Below are 12,096 nucleotides of genomic sequence, written 5' to 3'. Positions count from 1 at the left end.
CCTTTGGCCACCCTTAATTTTCTCATATTTCTCTATTTTTACTTATCACAACTGTCAGCAATGTCAACTCTGCTCCAGCCCTTAAACCTCTTGCCACTAAAACTTGATTCACTCAACCCGACTCTGTCGGAGGAATGGTTGACAGTGCTGGGAATTTATTTTATTCTTTCTTGGGTAATTCCTTATCAAAATCTCCATCATACGTGTTCCAGATTTTCCCAAGTTTTCCAGTCCACTCAAATTATCCTTACCCATTTCTTCCTGAGCAGATCACCGGTATGAATTTATTTCTGAATTCATAGAGAATATGAAGATTAATTTAGGCAAATTATTTATCGCGATGCAATTGATCTTCAGTGTAGGAGGCATTTCTTTATTTGCTCTGTTCTTAGCATAAGAACTCTTTTCTTGTACTATTTGAACTATACTATTTATCTCTATAATATTTACATCCCAGTTTTTACCTCTTAGAATACCTATGCAAAATGTTTTTATATATGACAACTCTTCTAGTCCCTATGTTAATATTCAGTTCCTTCAGCCTATCCTGAACTGGCATGGTTTGGGAATCTCATTACCATCAGCGTATTTCTCCTTTGGAGGCAGTTCTGTTTTACTTGAAGTGTGGTCCCCAGGCTAAACCTCGAGGAGCAGACTAGTATCATTGGATCTATTGGGTCTCCTCTAGATCCATATAGCTAATCATCCTAAAATTTAATCTGTCTTCTCCCCACTTCTTGTTTTGCATCCGTACTACACTATGTAATTTAACATCCTTTTTTGCTGCTTTTTTTCAGTTTACGGTCCTGTGAAAGCCAAACATGTAGATATTGAGCGAAGTCCTGAACAATGCCACCTGACTGAAGTGCAAATATACTTCTTTCTCCGCAACCGTACATTTGGCCACTGGATTTGGGACTTCTAAAAATACTTCCTGCAATTAAATTTAATCTTTACCTTCAGTTAGCCCATTGTTTCAGAAGGTCAAGGCGTTTTTGGATTCTGATTCTATGACACAGATCAGCAGTTTTCCCAATGTGGAGGCATTTCACAGGCTTGATCAGGATACGATTAATAGCTTCACCTGAGTAGGTGTGTAGAATGCCAAACTGAAAGGACACTTGGCACAATCCTGGCCCCCTTCTTGTTTTCCATGAGCCCATAAATTACTTCCTTTTTTAGGCTGTTCAAACCAGTTATCTAGCCAAGTAACTCTCTTTCTTCTGAGTTTACATTCCTTTTTGTGGCCCAGGAGTATACTGTGGTAGACTTGGTCGAATTCCTTGCCAAAATGTATTTCCACTTTCTGTAGAATAGATATCAAGTAACCCTATTAAAACCAAGAGGAAATAACACTAGCTCGTAGGTAACGGCACTTCACATTTTGAGTGCTCACGTTCCATAGTTTTAAGAATCTCTTGGGAATCATGCCTGGAATTAATGTCAAGCTCTCTAGGCTACAGTTGTTGGAATCCACCTTCTCTATTTTGAAAATTGAGACGGTGGCTGGATTCTTTGTTCTCTATCAAACCTTCTGTTCATCACAGTATCTGTAAGATGATTTTAACTCTTCCTCACTTAACTTATCCACAAATGCTTTCAGTACTTTGCAGTATAATTTCTCCAAATTAGTGAATTCAAACTCATTTAGAATATTTAATGTCATGCTACATCTTTGGCTTTTAAATTTGTTATTTTGAGTTTGGTCTTATTTTTGCCGGTATGAATATTATTTTCTTGAGGAATGGAGATGAAACAGAACATGAATAGAGTAGTTCTGCCTGTGTGGTCATGTACTATTATTTGAATCTCTTCATCCTTCATCAGTGAACTTTTTCTATATCTAATAAAAATGCCATTATTACCATTTTATCTAGCAATATGTGCAAGAACAAAAAGAACATTCTTTTGAATTTGCAGTTTTTGAAAGCTTAGCTTACTTTATGCTTTATGACACTCTTCTCAGAGGTTCAGTCACCTTTTTGTACTTGTTGCGATACAGTTTATAATGGATTCTGCTTGTCAGTGACATAGATACAGACGAAGTTTACAACACAGCCTCTGGTTTGAGGGGATTTAAAGTCTGCATGTGGAGATAACAGAACCCAGAAATAGCCTCAGAATTATACATGTCAGCACTTAACAAACAGCTTAATATTTGTGGTGCAGTTTTAATAACTTCTAAACAACGTAAAAGAAGGGAGAGAGTTCTGCGAGATGGAGATACTGAAGGAGGCTTTCTAGAGAAGATGAAGGACTCATCGAGATTTTAAAATAGGGCCAAGGTGTTGGACTTTGCAGGACCTGTAGTATTTAAATATAGAGAGTAGTGGAAGAGTGTTCTGGACAGAGGAGAGGAAAGGAGCACCGCAGAAAGCAGGTGAGTGGGGGGAGAGAGAGAGAGTGAGAGTGTGTGTGTAACCGAGGTGTGGAAGGAGAAAGGGCAACACCTCGTCTTCCTAAGCTACAGCTCTGAAGTATTCCTTTGTGGAAAACACTGCTACCCACTTTCCTAGATTTCCTTTTCCCTTGCTAGATCTTTGAGAGGCCTGTACTCACCCGCTCTTTAAATCTGAAGCTTGGCTCTACTCAGAAACTTCCCTGATCTCCCGCGCCCGCGCTGAGTGCCTGTGCCTTCCTCCCAGTCCCCGCGCTCCCCCTCGCCGCCGAATGGCCCCCCTTCCCCATCAGCCCGCACTCTGCGGGAGGAGGTCCTACTGCTGTTTAGCTCTCCTGCTGCTCACAGGCACCTAACCGAAGTGCTCCGTGCATCATAAACACCCGGTAACAGTGTGTGAGGTGATACGGGCCTGCTTGGAGCAATGAGGTTATGCCGGAGAATATTATAAAAAGATTGAAGGTAAGGGGTCCTTAGATTACTACAGGACCAGAATGCCAGGCCGACTCCGCTCGGTTAGGTCATGTGGAACCGTTTCGCTTTTTGAGTTTGGGGAAAGGATATGGCATATGCATTACTTTTAAATAGACCTTCATAAATCAGTTTCAAACTATCCAAAGTTTGATACGCATTTCTAGATTTAATGAGGAAGTTATTTGGCTCCTTACCTTGTAACAGGTGTTTCTATTCATGAAGTTGAGAAACCCTGTAACTTAAATCTTGCGAGATTTTATTAGAGAAGATTTGTTATGTTACTAATCTGATTTTATATGTGTGAACTAAAATTGTTAGCTGCTTACTGTTCTCAATTTTCAGTCATTTTACATTCAGATGTGCTCTTTTATAAGTAGTTAAATATGTGGTTTATATATTAAGTTGGTAAAACATAAGACAAGGAATTTCAATGTTCCATTAAGTTGTATATTTGTGAGTGTAAAGTTTAATCGATATAGCAACATTTTTGAAGTATTTATAAGGTTACAGAAGTAACAGGGAAGAGATTTAGTTAACACAATAGCATTATCAATACTTGATAAGACAAGATTTAAAACAAGATAGTCTTAGATTGGATTAGCATTATACATTTGCAAATGCAAAAGGCAGTCCTCCCAGTGAAAACTCTTCTGGTAAAATTCTGTTCTTGTAATGTTTTAAAATATTTGCAGTCACTAAGTGTAAGTAACTTCCTCTTTGTCCACTTCTGCCCCAAATAACAATTTAATATGCCACAGCACTTATTTCTGGTTCTTTTCTGTGGTGACTACTGAGAATAATATTCTTTTCTGTTTTGTTAATCCTCACTTGTGGATATTTTTTCAATTAATTTTTAGAAAGAGTGGAAGGGAGGGAGAGAGGGAAGAGGGGAGAGAGAGAGAAAGAGATATACATAGAGAGAAACATCAATGTGAGAGAGACACATCTATTGGTTGCCTGTGGACTGAACCTGCAACCCAGTATATGCCCTTGACTGGGAATGGGCCCAAGGTCCTTCAGTGGGCAGGCTGACGCTCTAACCATTGAACTACACCAGCTGGGCTGAGAATACTCTTAAGCTCTTTCTGTGTTGTCTTGTGCTGAAAGATACTGAGCAGTGGTATGTAAGAGAGCTGTGATATTTCTTGATCGAGTTTGTACCTTGGTTGGAGAGCAAATAAGCCCACCTGAAGTTGCTGCCCTTCCCTCTCCTCTGCCCCGTCCCTGTGAAGCTGTCAGAGTCTTTCCTGCTGTAGACTGGGTTACCAGCTAGAGCTCACCTGCTGGATTGGCCAAGAGCAGGGCTCTCGTAAGTGAGGGGTATTGCAAAGGCCACCCCCCACAAAAGTTTCTCTCCCACTTGTCCTGCCCCATGACCTAAATTCCCTTGGATTGCTGCAGTCATCTGAATTGTATCCCTTGGAGAAGAGCAAAAGTCACTTTTGTACAAAAGCAAAAGCCACTTTTTATCATGTTTCCTTCTGCTTTCAATTAAGAGCATGGTTTCTTGGACATAGATTTTTAAAGTTAACAGAAAAAGGAAGCCAAAAGACCCAATCATGTGGGGCATAGACTAGAAAGGTGGTTACGGGTAGGGGGCCCTGGGCAATAATACAGTGCTCAACAGGAAGGGGAAGGTCAAAAGAAAGTAGAGAACGTCCTAGAAGGAACTGTTTCTTCACACTTTTGTTCCCTATTTTCTTCATTGATAATGAAGAAATATCTCAAGGGGGTGGAGGGTGGTAAGAATATTTTTTCTCCCCAATATGCTGTGCCCTTCATTATCTATTTAAATCAAACCAGAGTAAAATTGGTTTAGTTTTTTTATCTTACTTTGGGTCTGTTTCCATGCCTAGTGCCACAGTCCGTTTTACACACAGTAAAATGGTGCTTGGCTATGACTCTCTCCATTAGCTGTCCTTCACAAATAATCATTGGTCAGTGTTGACCTCCAAGAATTTTTGCTTCACACCATGTGTTAAACGCCATTTTAAGTGGTGCAGGAATCATGCAAGTGTTCATAACTTTAAACAGGTAATCCGACGGCCATACTTTACCGCCTAACTCTACAGCACAATCTCCATCATTCTCTTGAATATTATGTTATAGCCATATTGTTTCCACTGTAATTTGTCACCTTGCTTTTTTTTTGTTTCTGATATTAGGCTTATTATATACTTCCCCCCACCCCCGATATTGTATTTTTCATTTTTATCATTTTAACTGTATCTTTTTCTTTATTTTACTTTTTTCTTGAATTTATTGGGGTGATATTGATTAATAAAATTATATAGGTTTCAGGTGTACAATTCTATAATGCATCATCTGTATATTGTATTGTGTGTTCACCACCCCAAGTGAAGTCTCCTTCCGTCACCATCTATCACCCCTATACTCTCTTCTACCGCCCCCCCCCCCATCTCCCTTTCCCTCTGGTAATCACCTGGCTGTTGTCTGTATCTATGAGGTTTCTTTCCTTTTTCTGTACTTTCTGTTTTTCAATGGAAACTCCTTATCTGTGTATTCTATCCAACTCTGCCACTGTGTTCTGTAATATATTTATCATGGTTATTTTTAAGTTCCTATCTGATAATAACATCTGAGCAATTTTTTTTCATTTAAAATATTACAGATGTCCCTTGAGCAATTTTTTGGTTGGTTTCTAGTAATTGTTTTCTCTTGACCATGGTCACTTTTGTTCTTCCCCTTCATGTGTCATATATGTATCAAATGTGTGTGTGCCTTATCACATGTATATTATTAGGCGGCAAATATGGAAGAATGAGTCCATTTACATTCTGGGCCTCCTCAGGATTCTAATCTGTCCTACATCACTTCAAAGTTTAATAAACATTTAACCAGTTTCTCTTGACTTTTTTCTATGGGAGATTCTGTCACTTTCCACCACTTGATCTGGGCTAAAAAATAACTATGGCTCTCATTTCTCCTAGGGCCTGTTATTTACTTATTCTGGAATCTAGATCATTTAGGTTTCTTTGAGTCCTTGACTGAATTTTCTTTAATGACTTGGCTAATGTACAATAAACTTCACAAATATAAAATATGCAATTGAATAAGATCTGTCAGATGTATACATCTGTGAAACCATCGCCTCGATCGCAATAAATAACATTTCCATCACCCCTAAAAGATTTCCTGTGTCCCTTTCCAATCAGTTCCTCCCTCTTCCTCTGTAATCGTTGGTCTGTTTTCTGGACTTACAAAGTTGTTCCCAGTAACCAGTTTTTATATGAAAGTAATATTACCATATGCACTCTTGTTTGTGTGGACTCCTTCACTCAGCGTAATTATCTGCTTTGTTGAATATATCTGCTTAGTAATAGTTCTTTACATATATGGCTACACAACATTATTTTTATTCATTTACATAATGAAAGATATTTCAATAGTTTCTGGGTTTTAGCTGTTATAAATAAAGCAGCCATGAACATTTACATACAAGTCTTTGTTGGAATATATTGTTTATTTTTCTCTTAGATAAATACCTAGAAATGGAACAGCTAAGTGATATAGTAGGTAGATATGTTTAATGTTTAAGAAACCACCAAACTGTTTTCCAAAGTGATTGTATCTTCAGAAAGTCTCTCTGATAGTGTCTGAAAATTCCAGATATTCCACTTCATCACGAACTCTTGGCATAGTCGGACTTTTAAAATTTAGACATTCTAGTGGATTTTTGCCTCATGACTAATAATATTAAACATCTATAGAGTCATTTATTGGCTATTCATATATCTTCTTTAGTGAAGTGTCTATTCAGATCTTTGGCCCAGCCCAGCCGGTATAGCTCAGTGGCTGAGTGTAGACCCATAAACCAGTAGGTGATGAATTGATTCCTGTCAGCACATGCCTGAGTTGTGGGCTTGATCCTCAGTAGGGGGCGTGCAGGAGGCAGCCGATCAGTGACTCTCTCTAATCATTGATGTTTCTATCTCTCTCTCCCTTCCTCTCTCTGAAATCAATAAAAACGTATTTTTTTAAAACGATATTTTGCCCATTTTTAAATTCATTGCTTGTTTTCTTATTTAGCTGTAAAACTTTGTATATTCTGGATTTAATTCTTTTGTTGATATATGTGTGGCAAATGTTTTCTCCCACTGTGTGATTTATCTTTTTGTTTATTCAATGCTAACTTTTGAAAAGCAAAAGGTTTTTAAATTTAGATGTTCAATTTATCATCTTCCTTTAGGTTGCATGCTTTGTTTTTCCTATTTAAACATTTTTGCCTCATTCAAGGTCACAAAGACTTAATGCTATTTTCTTCTCCAAGTTTGATAGTTTTAACTTCTGCATTTAGGTCTGTGACCCATTTGGAATTAATTTTTGTGTGTGTCTTTCAGTGTTGTTTTTCTTCTTTAGTGTTGATTCAGCTATTTTATGGTTTCCGTTAAATCTTAAAAAGCTGAATACTGAATACTAAAAATACTTAAATACTAAGAAACTGGCTGAGATTTTGATTGGGATTGCACCAAATGTTTAGATCATTTAGGGAAAATTGATACCTTAACAATATTGAGCATGATGTCTCTCTCTCTATTTGGCGTTTCTTAATTTATTTTACCAATGTTTGTAGTTTGTTAGTCTTGCAAGCCTTTGGTTAGATTTATTCCTAAGTATTTAATATTTGTTGATATTATTATAAAAGGATTTTTAAAAATATAGTTTCTCAATTGTTTACTATCAATACAGAAATTACAATGGACTTTTTAAATATTAGCTTTGTATCCTGCAAACTTAAAATTACTCCTTAGTTCTAGTTGTTATTTTGTATATTCCCTTGGAAATTTCTACATAAATAATTATATATACATAAAATAACAGTTTACTTTTCTCTTTCTAATCTTTTTTGCTTTTTTCTCCCCATGTTCACAGCCAAAATTATCCCCAGGTCTCAGGGCAGGGGACCCTGAGCTGTGGAGCTTGCTGTGGCAGCCATCTATTGCTTTTTTTTTCTTAACCTATTTTAATGACTAGTACCTAACTTCAATAAGATGTTGATTAGATGTGAGAGAAGGAATCCTTGTCTTTTGCCTGATCATAGTTGGAAAGTGCTCAGTCTTTCACTTTAAAGTATGACTTTAACTGTAATTTTTCAATATATGTGCTCAGATAGATATTTTAAAGCTATGATCATACACCTTATCAAGCTAGTTCTCATTATTATGGTTGGAGTGGGAGTCTCTTGTGATTTTATACAACCTAATCAGAAGTGGAAGTCTCTGTTTTGACTTTATTTGAGCTAACTTTGTACCCTGTGTAGTAAGTATTGTTGTTTAGAGAAAGCTACCAATATACATAAATCAAAAGATTTCTAATCGTCAACATCCTTCTTTCAAACTTGCTATTCCTCTTAATGTAATTGGCCTTAAATATTATATTCACACTATAATATTTTCCTCCATAACTTCTGACTTTCTTTCACTTTTACTATACTATTATTATTAAAATTTGTCTCATAAAAGTCATATATTTATAATCTAAAAGTCAAATGATATTTTCTCATTCTTGCTATAAACCGAATTGTGCCCCACCCCAAGTCATATGTTGAAGCCCTAATCCCAATGTGGTGGCATTTAGAGTCAGGGTCTTTGGGACATAATTAGGTTTAGATGAGGTCATTATCAGGGATCTTCATGATGGGATTAGTGCCCTTGTAAGAAGATATACCAGAGAGCTTGTCTCTTTCTCTCTCTCTGCGATGTGAGGACACAGCAAGAAGGAGGCCATCTGCAAGCCAGGAAATAGACCTCATAGACCTTACTATGCTGGCACCCTGATCTTAGACTTCCAGCTTCTAGAACTGTGGGAAAATGAATGTCTGCTGCTAAAGTCATCCAGCTCTGGCATTTTGTTATGGCAGCCTGAGCTGACTGATACGCCCCCTTACCCTCCTTAGGCTCTCAGCACACACTCCTTTTTGAACATGTCCCCTTCTGTTTACATTCTCATCGTATTTACCTGATAGCTGCTTCTCCATGTGAGTCATAACACCCTTCTCCAGTTCTTAAATATGAATTTTTCCCAAAGTACTAAATTTGGCCGTCTTCTCTGTCTACATGCAGCTCTTTTATATTGAATAGATTAAAATAAACTGAAATAAACTCTTGATTTTAATGGGTTCCTCTATGTGGAGGACCACAAATTCACATCATTAGTCTGTTAAACGCTCCTTAATTAAAGACTCCAATTTTCAAATGCATCTCTACCTAGATGCTTCACTAACAGCTCAAGATCCTTGTATATAAAACAAAATTCCACATCCCTTCTCTCAAGCCTATTTCTGCTACCTCTTTTTCTATCAAAGGCACCATTATCCTTCCAGACAAACCTCAGAGTCATCTTGTTCCCCAGATCTAGTCTGTTGCCACAGGATGACAACTTTAATTTTACAGTATCGTTAGCGCCCATCCTTTCCTGCCCCTTGCCACAACTTCCTTTATTCCTCGAATTCACTTACACCATTCTTTATGGCATGCCCTTTTGCTAACATCTTTATGTCCAAACTTCAGTGATTTAAAAAAATAAGTTCAAATTCCATACATTATAAAAAGCTTTCCCTGTTCATCCTTTTGTTTCTCTAGCCTAAAAAAGATATTTATTATAAACATCATTAATTCTCTGTTTGTACCTAGTCTCCACTTTTTATCACAGCCATTTAAGAATATACTTGAAGAAAATTAAAGGAAATACCTTTATTCTTTTCAGAAGCTCAACAAATATTGATTGAATTATAAATGGATTTATTAATAACGCATTATAAATTTTTTTCAGAAAGCAGACATTCTATAATAAGCAGACATTCATTTTACTTGTATTGTATAGGGTTTTTTGGCCTGTGTTTTGCCCTATATACATTGGTAGCCTAATCGTATATTTTATTGATATTAGTTAATATGTATTAAATGTCCAATAATATAGTGCTTAGTGCTTCTGATAAAGCAAAGAACTGTAGGAAGAATGTGTGGTTTTCCATTTACACTAATTTCACAACAAAGCAGAAAAGGAGCATAGGGAATAACATAAGCAGTTTTGGTTTCTTTGGCAGATGTTAGTGAACTTCAGAAGAGTGAGATTTATGTGATGTTAGTGAACTTCCTCTTAGAGTGAGATTTCTCCCTTCCAAAAAGGCTAAAAAATAAATAATAAAATGGAAAGGAACATAACTGATAAAAATTAAAAAAAAATAGATAAAATAATAAAGTAATAAAATGGAAAAGGGAAATATAGGAAAACTTTTTGAAATTTTTTTCTTCTCAAGTTTTGTGTCAATCACATATATGTACTTGTGTCTGCACATACCAAAGATACCGGGGGAGTACAGGGAAGACTGAGTATATTTGATATAAAAACATAAGCCATCTGTACCTTTTCCTTGTTTATACCAGATGGCTTCAAGCCAGTAGTTTTGTTTTTTAATTTCAGCATAAAATAACTTGCTGGAAGTCCAAAGTTAGATAAGTTGTGATCCACGTTGGTTAGTTAGATTAAGGCTGAAAACCTGCCTCAATTTTAATTAAGTAGCAATAATAAGTAAGTTTCTTTAGAAAATCTGTTTAGAATACCGGAAAAGCACTAAAGATAGCTTCTTGAGAAAGTACAAAAAATGATGAGAAAACCATGGAAAAGAGCCTGGGGAAATGTTTCAGAAACTGTAGATAGTCAAAATAATTTTATAGTGTGTATTAACATTAGTGCATGTAGGTGAACCATAAGCCTCTGGTGGGACCAAGATGAATTTTTATGATAAATCTCAAGTGATTAAGGGTGGAACTTGAATTAAAAATACTCAGTGTTACATTTTTCTCAAAGCTGTAGCTGTGATTGTTGGGAGGTCCACAAAAGGAGGAGGGCTTCTCTGCATTTCAGTGGAGGAGGTGATCAGACTTTACTGGGGTGAACTCCGGTCTTCTGGTGAAACTGCCCCAATCTTGTCTGACCTCTGTACCTCAAGAGCTTTGGGATTTGGGCCAAGTCACTAAAATCTGGAATTCTGACATTTGCAAGTGGAAAAAATTATAATTCATAATCATATATAACTTCTAGTTCTAAACTTCTATTCTGAAAATACCAGTGTCTTTATGTAGACTTTTATGTAAGAAATATTAAAACAAATAAGAAAAATTGTTTGGGGTTTACTGTGAATAGGAATATTTATTTTCACTTTCCCTATTTTAAAACAATTAGAGAAGCTAGAAGGCATTAATAGAATATAGTTGTAGTTTTGGGTTTAATGGGAAAGACCTCAGCACAGCATGTACTTTGTGAGTATCCAAATATATACCAGCAAAGCACATGTTCAGAAGCCAAAATTCATTTCTGATAATAATTTCTTCTAATTATTATATAAAAATCCAGATCTACTCTAGTTCCTAAAATGAGAGAAGCTCAAAGTAATATTTTGCAAAAGGGAATCTCCTTAGAATTCACTGGGCCCCTATAAGGCTCTCTCCAGCAATTCCAGAATATCAAGGCTTCATTCACTCAGTTGATATGCCCAACAGTGTGACCTTCCATTTTCTTCTGTCTTCTATTTTAGCCGATGAATTTAATCGTTATATTCCCGGGTTGTATTTATTCGTAGAGAAATTTAAGTAATAATCACTGTGGTGTATAAGAGGCCACCCCAGAGCATTGGCTCTGTAATCAGATGGGCCCAGGTTCATTTCTTGTTCTTGCCCCCTCACTAAGATGAGTTACTTAATCTACGTTTCATATTCTTCTTGAATAAAAAAATGTTAAAGCCCTGGCTGTTGTGACTCAGTTGACTGAGTGTCATCCCATGCACCAAAAGGTCGCCAGTTTGATTCCCAGTCAGGGCACATGCTCAGGTTGTGCATTTGGTCCCTGTCTCTAACATCTATGTTTCTCTCTCCCTCTCTTTCTCTCTTTCTAAAAAATCAATAAAAACATATATTTTTTAAAATGTTAAAACACACACACACATACCTTTCCCCATAGGACTGAAAAGAGTAAATGATATGTGTATATTCTTTGTGGCCCTTTAAAGACAGAGGTCAGCAAACTGATTCTATAAAGGACAAGACAGTAAATATTTTAGGCTCTGCTGGCCGTGTGGTCCCTATCACAATTACTCATCTCTGCTGTTGCACTTTCAAAGCAGCAGCCATAGGCCATTCACAAATAAATGAGCTTGTGAAGGTAAAACTCCTGTTTTCCCTTTACTATCAGTACTTAACTTCTGA

At 36.7% G+C, this 12,096-nt stretch overlaps 1 protein-coding gene across 5 annotated transcripts in view; it reads left to right on the top strand.

Annotated features, from left to right (window-relative positions):
- Positions 1-12,096, top strand: part of GUCY1A1 (guanylate cyclase 1 soluble subunit alpha 1) — a 53,596-nt gene that overhangs the window by 5,136 nt on the left and 36,364 nt on the right. Inside the window, exon 1 of one of the 5 annotated variants that reach the window (XM_081137003.1) lies at positions 1,840-2,380. The exons of 3 other annotated variants lie outside the window; for them this stretch is intronic. The gene's annotated coding sequence lies outside the window, so the exon portion shown is untranslated. Of the gene's footprint in view, positions 1-1,839; positions 2,381-2,662; positions 2,861-12,096 lie in introns of those variants that run through there. One more of the 5 variants, XM_081137001.1, reaches the window with a different exon arrangement.

The sequence above is a fragment of the Miniopterus schreibersii genome (genome assembly GCF_964146895.1).
Source record: "Miniopterus schreibersii genome assembly, chromosome: 4".
Taxonomy (NCBI): Eukaryota; Metazoa; Chordata; class Mammalia; order Chiroptera; family Miniopteridae; genus Miniopterus; species Miniopterus schreibersii.
Note: the sequence above shows the minus strand (reverse complement) of the source record. Positions and strands in the feature narration are given on the sequence as shown.